Source organism: Sapajus apella, unplaced genomic scaffold, assembly GCF_009761245.1.
Source record: "Sapajus apella isolate SASKATOON/1434 unplaced genomic scaffold, GSC_monkey_1.0 scaffold36, whole genome shotgun sequence".
NCBI lineage: Eukaryota > Metazoa > Chordata > Mammalia > Primates > Cebidae > Sapajus > Sapajus apella.
In genome coordinates this window covers 33,559,170-33,569,748 of record NW_022436976.1, presented here as the reverse complement: position 1 = coordinate 33,569,748, position 10,579 = coordinate 33,559,170, and the positions used below count along the sequence as shown (strand labels likewise).

At 41.1% G+C, this 10,579-nt stretch overlaps 1 protein-coding gene and 1 non-coding gene across 3 annotated transcripts in view; one reads left to right on the top strand and one right to left on the bottom strand.

The window, feature by feature from the left end:
• Positions 1 to 235: 235 nt before the first annotated feature.
• Positions 236 to 297, bottom strand: LOC116564198. Its single transcript, XR_004274784.1, has one exon. It is a non-coding gene; the product is annotated as a U7 small nuclear RNA (small nuclear RNA).
• Positions 298 to 1,772: 1,475 nt separating this feature from the next.
• ZFYVE9 (zinc finger FYVE-type containing 9) overlaps positions 1,773 to 10,579 on the top strand; it is a 132,662-nt gene continuing 123,855 nt past the window's right edge. For both annotated transcript variants that reach the window (XM_032297014.1, XM_032297015.1), the window contains exon 1: positions 1,773 to 1,884. The gene's annotated coding sequence lies outside the window, so the exon portion shown is untranslated. The remainder of the gene's footprint in view (positions 1,885 to 10,579) is intronic.

Below are 10,579 nucleotides of genomic sequence, written 5' to 3'. Positions count from 1 at the left end.
CTTGAACCAGGAGGTGGACATTGCGGTGAGCCGAGATGGCGCCATTGCACTCCAGCTTGGGCAGCAAGAGCAAACTCCCTCTTAAAAAAAAAAAAAAAAAAAAAAAAATCTTTAATTAGCTAGGTATTAGAGGGGTAGTTACTTTCATTCTCACTTTGACCTTGGGGTGTGTGTGTGTGTGTAAATATATATATATATATATATATATATATATATATATATATATATATTTTTAAGGGGCTTTCTGGCAAAAACCGGAAAGCCTGCTAGACAAATTCTAAAAGAGCTGTAACACTCGACCTTGGTTTATATTTTTATACTTTCATTCCTCTTGTTGAAAATGCACACTTTGAATGAAGAGACCCCTCCCCAAACAGGCTTTGTGTGAGCAACATGTTTGTTTATTCACCTGGGTGGAGGTGGGCCAAGGCCAAAAAGGGCATTAGCAAAGGGCAGTGGGTTAGGAGTTGGCAGGGGAAAGTCACAGAGTAAGATCAGTTACAGTGGTGGCGTAGGGGCAAGGAGTATGCATTACCCATAAGTTCAGTTACAATGGCAGGTGGAATAAGAGTATTATCATAATAACAGTTAAGATGGCAGGGTGGGGTGAGGGGCTTGTCCCGGCTGATGGGTGGGAGACAATCAGCAGAGGCAAGCAGGACTTCAAACTTTCAGGCTCCAGGCTTGCATATGAAGACCTGACACTTCTGATATGACTTAGTCCTTTATTTAATATATATAAATCTGTTTCTTAGTGTCAGTAGCTTTTCTCATTTAGAGTATATCATATAGCATGTGCATATTTTTCTAGTTCTCAAGACAGGGAAATCTTTTACCAGTGATTTTCATGCTTCTTTATTGGGTCTTGGAAACTTGAATTTTAGGTCTTTTTCTTATTCTCTTATTTTTTAAGTAAGCACATCATTTTCACATCTGATAATAGAATGTTTGTAATGTCAGGAAATTTTTCTTGGTGCCTCAGTTTATCTTTAAAGTGGTGTTTATTAAATTATCTCTAAGATACTTACCTGTTCTGAAAATACTGTGATTATATGTTAGATATTTTATACTGATATATAATATTCACAGTCTTAGTTTTATTCTGATTAGCTTCCACTAGCCTTCTTGTTCAAGGCTAAATTAGGCCCTTAGAGAATTTTACATTGTCTCCAAGCAGTTATAGTTGGGCTACCATAACTTAATGGATATTGTCATATTTTTACAAGAAGGAAGTAATATTTAAAGAGGCTTTGTCTTTTGCATACACCCCTGATAGTAAAGGTTAATATTGGGTTAATAGATCATTGCTTCTAAGCAGTTGGAGGACTGGAATCAAGAGACTCCATTTGGAGAAAAAAAGTTTGACAATAAAAATAACAACAGGAAATTTGTGAAACTCAAGAATTCTGTGTGTACAGAAAAAAGGACATCCTTGTGAAGCATTAGTTTTATTTGGTTTGGATTCTTATGAATTAATATAATTAAAGTCATTAGATAGAAATTGCCTGCTCTTGATGTTTTACTTTGCATTATCCATTGAAAATAAACGTGTAAAGACTCTTAACTCTTCCTTGAAACATTTAACTTTTGGTCTTCTCAGACAATAAAATGTGTCTGGTGCTGCCTTGCATGCAAGCCAGGTCTTTGAATCCTAAGGATAATTGTATTTACTGTTTAAGCCCCATTGCTTTTATTTGTCTGGCTGTGATAGATTTATATGAAGAAAATTAGGGCTTATTTTTTCAGCAAATGTAATGAGCAATGTGTTTTTCCTTTAGGATCAAACAGAGCATACTGAATCAGCAGGACTGGCTGATGGTGCAGCAAGCATCATGAGTAAGCACCGAGAAGTCTGTTCCTTATCACGTGTGTAAGGGGAAAAAGGTAAGAAAATCAATGTTTTTATTTCTCTTAGAGATTGAACTTGAGAGACAAATTAGATCTATAGAAGATAATGCTGATGCATATATGTTACTTGCTTCATTTAAATATTTTTTCTTGTTAAATCAGGAGTATGATTTTTTCAAAAAGATTTGACTTAAATTTAGAGGAAAGGGTATTTAAAAGTCACTGTTATTTTATGTCCCAATGGTCACAATGTTAGTTTCCTTACCAGTGCTGGCTCCTCCCTTTTAGAGTTAGTTGAGTATAGAAAGGTAATTTCAGAAAAAAACATGGATTTGAGCAATATTTTAGCTCATCCAGGAGATAATTAAAGCTAATTTGGGGTGTTAAAAACACGCCCTTTGAATGAAGAGACCCCCTCAAACAGGCTTTGTGTGAGCAACATGGCTGTTTATTTACCTGAGTGCAGATGGGCTAAGGCCGAAAAGGGCATTAGTGAAGGTCGGTGGGATAGGAGTTGGTTTTATAGGTTGGAGCAAATCTTTTTGGGAGGGAGCAGGGGTATAACAGAGTAAGATTAGTTACAGTGGTAGGGGTAGGGGCAAGGAGTATGCATTGCCATAAGTTCAGTTACAATGGTGGGTGGGGTAAGGCGTAAGAGGAGTTAAGATGGCAGGGTGGGCTGAGGGGAAGCTTTAGTCTGGGGGAAGCTCCTGGGAGATCAGGGATAATGGCGAAAGCAGGGTTGGGGGTGGGGGTGGGGGTGGGGAGTGGGGGTGGGGGTGGGGTTTGGGATAGGAGGGTGGGGGGATGGGGGTGTGAGCCACTGCACCCAGCCCAGAAATGTAAATTTAATTACTTATTTTATTTTGTATTTTTGTCTGCTTATTCTAGATAAGTTATTATATAGAGGGAATAATTTCCAGCAGAAAACTGGAAGTATTAATTGTTGTAGAGCAGGAATCCTTGACTTTTTCCTGACTAGAAGTCATGTTGTTTTTTTTCCCAAGTCTTAAGATTATTTATCTGGGTGTGGTGGCTCACGCCTGTAATCGCAGCACTTTGGGAGGTCAAAGGCGGGCAGATCACCTAAGGTCAGGAGTTTGAGACCAGCCTGACCAACATGGCGAAACTCTGTGTCTACTAAAAATACAAAAATTAGCTGGGCATGGTGGTGGGCGCCTGTAATCCCAACTACTCAGGAAGCTGAGGCAAGAGAATAGCTTGAACCTGGGAGGTGGAGGTTGCAGTGAGCTGAGATGGGGCCGTTGCACTCCAGCCTGGGTGACAGAGCGAGACTGTCTCAAAAAAAAAAAACATTATTTAAGGATGTGAACCCCAAGTATCTTAGACAGGTCTCAGCTAATTTAGAAAGTTTATTTTGCCAGAGTTGAGAACACTTAAGAGGTCTTGATGAAGCAACTGCGTTGTCCAGGGTATATCATCTCATGCCAGAAAAATTTAGGACACTGACACACAGGAGGAGTTTAGGAGCAGAGGATTAATGGATAGAAGAAAAGAGAAAGAAAAACAGCTCTCTATTGAGAGAGAGGGGTCTTCCAAGGGAAAAGACTGGCATGTGGTAGATGCCCTGGATTTTATAGTCCAGCGTGAGGAGGTGGTGTCTGATTTACTTAGGGCTCACAGATTGGTTCGATCAGGTATGAAGTTTACATAACATGCAGGGAAGGCTGGTTGCCCCGCCCTAATCTTATTATGCAAATGAACTACCTGCTCCTTACTGTACACATGGCTGGCAGAGAAGAGAAGATGGAGTCTCCATCTTGAACATGTCTAGTCCCTAGTTTCTGCTTATATTCACCTGTGCAAACTCCCAGCTTGCTTGTCTTGTCTGCAAACTCCCAGCTTGCTTGTCTTGTCTGCAGCTTGACTTCACAGACTGCTCTTTGTTAGAAAGTGATTTCCAGCCTGGCCAATGTGGTGAAACCCCGTCTCTACTAAAAATACAAAAATTAGCCAGACGTGGTGGCGCTTGCCTCTGTAATACCAGCTACTCCGGAGGCTGAGGCAGGAGAATCCCTTGAACCTGGGAGGCGGAGGTTGCAGTGAGCCGAGATTGCGCCACTGTACTACAGCCTGGGCAACTGAGTAAGACTCCTCTCAAAAAAAAAGAAAAGTGACTTGGGGCTACTTTTCATTAAAAAGAAAAGCTTTACCGAAATCTCTCATACCCCTACTGTGTGCCTACGTGATTTCTTCTTAACTCCTGCATGACTAACAGCATGTGTCCCGGGTGGTCAGAGCACAGCATGGCTTTCTACATTTTAGGGCGACACGAGACATCTGTCAACATATGTAAGATGAATATTGGTTCTGTCCAGAAAGGTGGGACAACTCGAGCAAAGGCAGGGCTACTGCAAGCAGGGAGGGGGCTTCCAGATTACAGGGAGTTTAGAGACAAATGGTTGCATTCTTTTGAGTTTCTGATTAGCCTCTTTAAAGGAGGCAATCAGATATGGTTTTACCTCACTGAGCAGAAGGGTGACTTTGAATAGAATGGGAGGCAGGTTTGCCCTAAGTAGTTTCCAGCTTGACTTTTCCCTTTAGCTTAGTGATTTTGGGGCCCCAAGATTTTCCTTTCAAAAGAGGTAGTAAATGGAGGGTATACAGGTGAGAGAGACTGCAGAAACTGATTATACTAGGCACTAATGGAACGTTGCATACTCTGGCTAAATTCACCGACTTTTCCATGTTAAGCTCTAAGGAAAAGCCTGGGATCAGCAGTGTTTGATAGGAAACTGAACTCCTTTTCTCTTCAGTTGGGGATGGAGCAGAGGCGCTTGTCAGCAATACCTAATACCTTCTTCACCAAAACTCTGAGTCTGCATTTGGCAAGCCGTTTCTCCTTTAGCCTTTTCACATGGGAGTGCGAGAAGAGAGTGCCCTTTTCTGCCTTCGCTTGTCAAAATCTCATCCTTCAGGCTTTGCCTCTTTAGGAAGTTTCCACCCATTGTAGCAAAAACTATCAGTTATCCACCAAAGTCAACAAAATCCATTTTTCCCTTCTATAGTAGCTGCAGCTGTGATGTCACAGTCCAGCCAGCCGCCTTTGCAGCTGTGTAACCACCATCACAGTTAAGATACAGCATGATTCTGTCACTACAGAGATCCTCATTGTGCTACTCCTTTGTAGTTGCATGTATTCTCTCCCCTGGCTACCTAATATTTAATGACTTTTTAAAGTTAAAAACGTTATTATAGGAAGAGCTGGGTTAGCATAAAGATAAACCCTATTATGTTCCTGGATGAGAAGACTTAATATCATTCTTACTCCTGAGTGAGGACTAGGGTAGGAATTCTAATTTCTCATGCTTGATTTTTATTGGCACTCCATTCCAATCCTTCTCCATTGCTGAGTCTTGGCACCACTGAGGGGAGTTTTTCCCCAGCTCCTGACTTCACATAGAAAACTCAGTTTGGCCCTTCCAGTGCATACGTTTCTATGTTTTCAGCCAGTGATTCTTATTCTTCCTGCTCCCTTTCAAGCCCCAGGCTTAAAGGTTGCTGTCTATTTTGATACTCCTATGGATCGCCACTCTTCACTTCCTGCTTTTCTTCTAGGTTTATGGCATTTGTGTATTTCCCTTTCTTGCTTTTGAATTTGACTGTTTAAACTCTTTTTAAATATTTTGTTTATTTACAATGTTTTTCTTTTCTTTTTTTTCTCACTGTTTTAGAGACAGGGTCTCATTCTTGCTGTGGCTGGATTGCAGTGCTGCCATCATGGCTCACGGCAACCTCTGTCTCCTGAGCTCAAGCAGTCCTCCTGCCTCAGCCTCTTGAGTAGCCAGGATTTCAGGCGTGTGTCACTACAACCAGCAAAATTTTAAAATTTTTTATAGATATGGGGTCTCACTATGTTGTCCACGCTGATCTTGAACTCTTTGTGTCAAGTGTTCCTCCCACCTTGGCCTTCCAAAGTGCTAAACTCTTTAATTAGTTTTGTCTAGAATTTGTATATTTAGAGTAAGGAAGGAATGTTTACTACTCATCAGCTCAGTGTGCCCTTTTTTCTTATTAAAAATTTTAAGCCTACAGAAAAATTGAAAGACTAGAACAATTAAGACCCATATATCCTTCAGCTAGAGTTACCAGTTTTGTACCATTTTTTCCTTTTGCACACGTCTCTCCCCTTCCCACACATACACTCTCACAAAGTTGCTTTTTTTTCCTTGAATCATTTAAAAGTTAGTTGTAGACAACACAACGCTTCCTCTCTAAACGCTTCAGCAGGCATCCTAAGAGAACAAGTAAGGCATTCTCCTCCAAAATCAGAATGCCATTATTACATCTAAGAAAATGATAATTCAGTGTTATAATCCATATCCAAATTTCTTCTGAGATTGTTCTCAAAATGTTACTTTATGCTGAATGTATGTTTTCTTGTTCCAGAATCAAGTCAGTGCATGACTTGTTTTTTTTTTTGAGGCAGAGTTTCCCTCTTGTCCAGGCTGGAGTGCAATGGTGGGATCATGGCTCACCACACCTTCCGCCTCCTGGGTTCAAGTGATTCTTCTGACTCAGCCTCCTGAGTAGCTGGGATTACAGGCTTGCACCATCGTGCCCAGCTACTTTTTTGTATTTTTAGTAGAGACGGGGTTTCTCCATGTTGGCTGGGCTGGTCTCGAACTACTGACCTTGTGATCCACCTGCCTAAGCCTCCCAAAGTGCTGGGATTAAAGGTGTGAGCCACCGCACCGGTCGGCACTTGGTTATTTAATGTTTTGTCTGTTCTAGTTGAGAATTATCTTGTTTTTTCCTTTTTTAAAAAAAATCATATTCTTTTTTTTTTTTTAACACGAGGTCTTGCTTTGTCACCTAGGCTAGAATGCAATGGTGCAGTCATAGCTCACTGTAACCTCGAACTTCTAGGCTTAAATGATTCTTCCACCTCAGTCTCTTTCATAACTGCACCGCCACACCTGGCTAATTTTTATTTTTATTTTTGTTGAGATGGGACCTTGCTATGTTGCCCAGGCTGCTCTTGAACTTCTGGGCTCAAGCAATCCAATCCTCCACCTCGGCCTCCCAAAGTACTGGGATTATAGATGTGAGTCACTGCACCCAGCCACATTTAATATTTTGGAAAATTCAGATCAGATATAGAATGCCTCACATTCTAGATTTATCATATTGTCTCCCCAGGATTAAATTCAGGCTACATATTTGGGCAAGAATATTGTATGGGTGATGTTTTATTTCTCATTGCATCGTATTGGAACGTGCATAATGTCAGTTTGTTAAACTGTTGGTGGTACTGAGTTAAATAATTTGGCTAAGTTGATGATTGCCGTATCTTCTCATTGTAAACATACGTTTCCTTCTTTGAAATTACCCATTTACCTGTAGACTGATACTCTGAGGGACTGTGAATAGTTTCTTCCCCAATAACCAGTGACTTAATAGTTTAGCATTCATTTTTGATGCTTGTTTGAGTCAGTTACCGTAGTTGGAGTTCAGAACAACTTGACTAGCTGCTTATACACTGTTCATTTATTCATTCCACAGGTATTAATTAAAATAGATACCACATTAGTACATTAGGCTCTATGTGAATCACCAGGAATACATGGTGAACACAGTCTGGTGGGTGCCCTGTGGTACCTACAGTCTGGTGGGAGAGATTGACAAATAATCACACTGAAGTGTATTTATAGATGGTGATAAATTTTTTGTTTTTTGAGATGTAGTCTCAGTCTGTCACCAGGTTGGAATGCAGTGGCACGATCTCGGCTTACTGCAACCTCTGCCTCCTGGGTTCAGGTGATTCTCCTGGGTTCAGCCTCCTGAGTAGCTGGGACTACAGTTGCGCAGCACCACGTCCAGCAAATTTTTATATTTTTAGTAGAGACAGGGTTTCACCATGTTGGCCAGATGGTCTCAATCTCTTGACCTCGTGATCCACCCGCCTTGGCCTCCCAAAGTGCTGGGATTACAGGCGTGAGCCACCGTGCCCAGCAGGTGATAAATGTTATAAGGACCAAGAATGGGGTTCCATGAGGGATTATTGTTGTAGGGAAAACCGGTTCTTGTCACATGGCCAGGAAAGATTAGGCTCGTAGATACTTTGAAGGGTGAGGGGAAAGGGAATTTATTGGGCAAAAAGGAAAAAAAAACTCAGCAAAGTGAGAGGGGTTTCTGTTAACAGGCCCCCATCTTACAGATTGAATCTCAAGTTACCACACAGAAACAGGAGAGGCCAAGTTTCTTCCCCTTACAAATGGGGTGAACTTCCTGAGGCCCCACCTCATCCTCCTAGTGTGCAGGTGGGCATTATTCAGAAATAATCAGTTGGATAGGGAGGGGAACAACACATACCAGGGCCTGTTGGGAGGTCGAGGGTGAGGGGAGGGAACTTAGAGGACAGGTCAGTTGGTGCAGCAAACCACCATGGCACACATATACCCTGTGTAACAAACCTGCATGTTCTGCACATGCATCCTGAACTTAAAAAAGAGAAATCAATTGGGAAAGGGCAGGCTTCATCTGGGATGGGCAGTTCGGTTTTTTGGCCTTCAGGCTGTCTTAAACTTGAAGATGGGGTAACTGCTTCCTGTCTCTATCTGTCCCCTTATAAGGGGAGCCATCACCTTTTCTGGGGGGTTCATAGAATACTTCCCTTTGAAAGTGGTATTTGCGCAAAGAGATCAAATGAAGAATAATGAACTTAACCTCTTGAAGTTCTGTACTCCTTACTCTATAGCACTTATCTTTTATCTGACAAATGAATCACTTGGTATCTCCTGTGCTGAGTTATTAAAATAATTTATTATTATTTAAATTTTCTTAGCATTGTTTACTGTTGACTAACTTATAAGCTTCATAATGTTAGAGATTAAATCTGAGACTCAATTACAGTATAGACTCATACAGTAGATAAATATGTTGATTTGATTATTTGTTTACTAATTTTTATATATAATGACCATAAAATGCCGTTAAATATTGTAGGTGTATATTAAATGTGCCAGACTGTGTGCTGTGAGAAATTTCATTTGCTCTTAGCATTAATAGACAGATAAAATGTGCAACCTATCAAAAATGTTTGTGCATATGAAAATGATTTTGACCTGTAAATAATTAGACAACAAAGATAGATATTTAAAAAAACAAAAACAAAAACCATTCATAGATTATGGGCTGGCTGCAGTGGCTCATGCCTGTAATCCCAGCACTTCGTAAGGCTGAGATGAGCGGATCACTTGAGGTCAGGAATTTGAGACCAGCCTGGCTGATGTGAAACCCCATCTCTACTAAAAATACAAAAATTAGCCAGGCATGGTGGCACACGCCTGTAGTTCCAGCCACTTGGGAGGCTGAGTTAGGAGAATCGCTTGAACTCAGAGTCAGGAGGGGTAGGTTGCAGTGAGCTGAGATCAAGCCGCTGCACTCCAGCCTGAGTGAAAGAGTGAGACTCCGTCTCCAAAATAACCATACACAGATTACATAGCCTATTTGCCTACCTAAACTTAAATAACATAGTAGGAGCCAGTCAGTCTATAGATGTTAACCAAATTAATAATCATGGGGAATTCTTTTTTTTTTTTTTTTGAGAGGAGCTTCGCTCTTGTTGCCTAGGCTGGAGTGCAGTGGTGCAATCTCAGCTCACTGCAACCTCCACCTCCTGGGTTCAGGCAATTTTCTCACCTCAGCCTCCTGAGTAGCTGAGACTACAGGTGCACGCCACTACGCCTGGCTAATTTTTGTGTATTTTTTACTAGAGACAAGGTTTCACCATGTTGGCCAGGCTCGTTTCAAACTCCTGACTTCAGGTCATCCACCTGCCTTGGCCTCCCAAAGTGCTGGAATTACAGGCATGAGCCACCAAACCTGGCCAGGAAATACTTGAATAAGTCAGTTAAATTCCCTATGCTTGTTTTCTTATTTGTAAAATGAGAGAACTATCACTGACACTTTTATGTACCTCAGAGAAGAAGAAACACTACTTTAGTAAGTGAAAGAAAGTTCATCATTTTTTATATTTGACTTAAAGTTTATAAAGGCAGGCTATTACATTTCTGATTTTCTCTCTTTTTCATGTTTTCCTTGCTCAGACTTTTTGGGGAATTTGTAATTTGACCTCTCTTCCCTATATTATATCAATAAGAAGCCAAGCAGAATTTTCTTTTTTTTCCTTTTTTGAGACAAAGTCTTGTTCTTGTCTTCCAGGCTGAAGTGCAATGGCGCGATCTCAGCTCTTTGCAACCCCCACCTCCCGGGTTCAAGCAATTCTCCTGCCTCAGCCTCCCAAGTAGCTGGGATTATAGATGCCTGCCACCACACCTAGCTAATTTTTGTATTTTTAGTAGAGATGGGGTTTCACCATGTTGGCCAGGCTGGTCTCAAACTCCTGATCTCAGGTGATCTGCCCGCCTCGGCCTCCCAAAGTGCTAGGATTACAGGGGTGAGACACTGTGCCCAGCCCCAAGCAGAATTTTCAGTTGGAAAGAAAAATTTGAGACATTAAGTAAATAGATAGATGTGGAGATCATGATAATGAATGGAAAAAGGAGATAATAGGTAGCATTTATTTAGCACCTATTATGTGCCATTGCCATCTGTTAAATCATTGACACACCTAGTGTATATGCCCAGAGAATGCTTTTGGATCGATTAACATTAAAGAAAGTTTAGAAATGGTACTTGAAAAGAAGAGGGTTAAAAGAATAACCAGGTCAGGGCCAAGTGCAGTGGCTTCTGCCTATAATCCCAG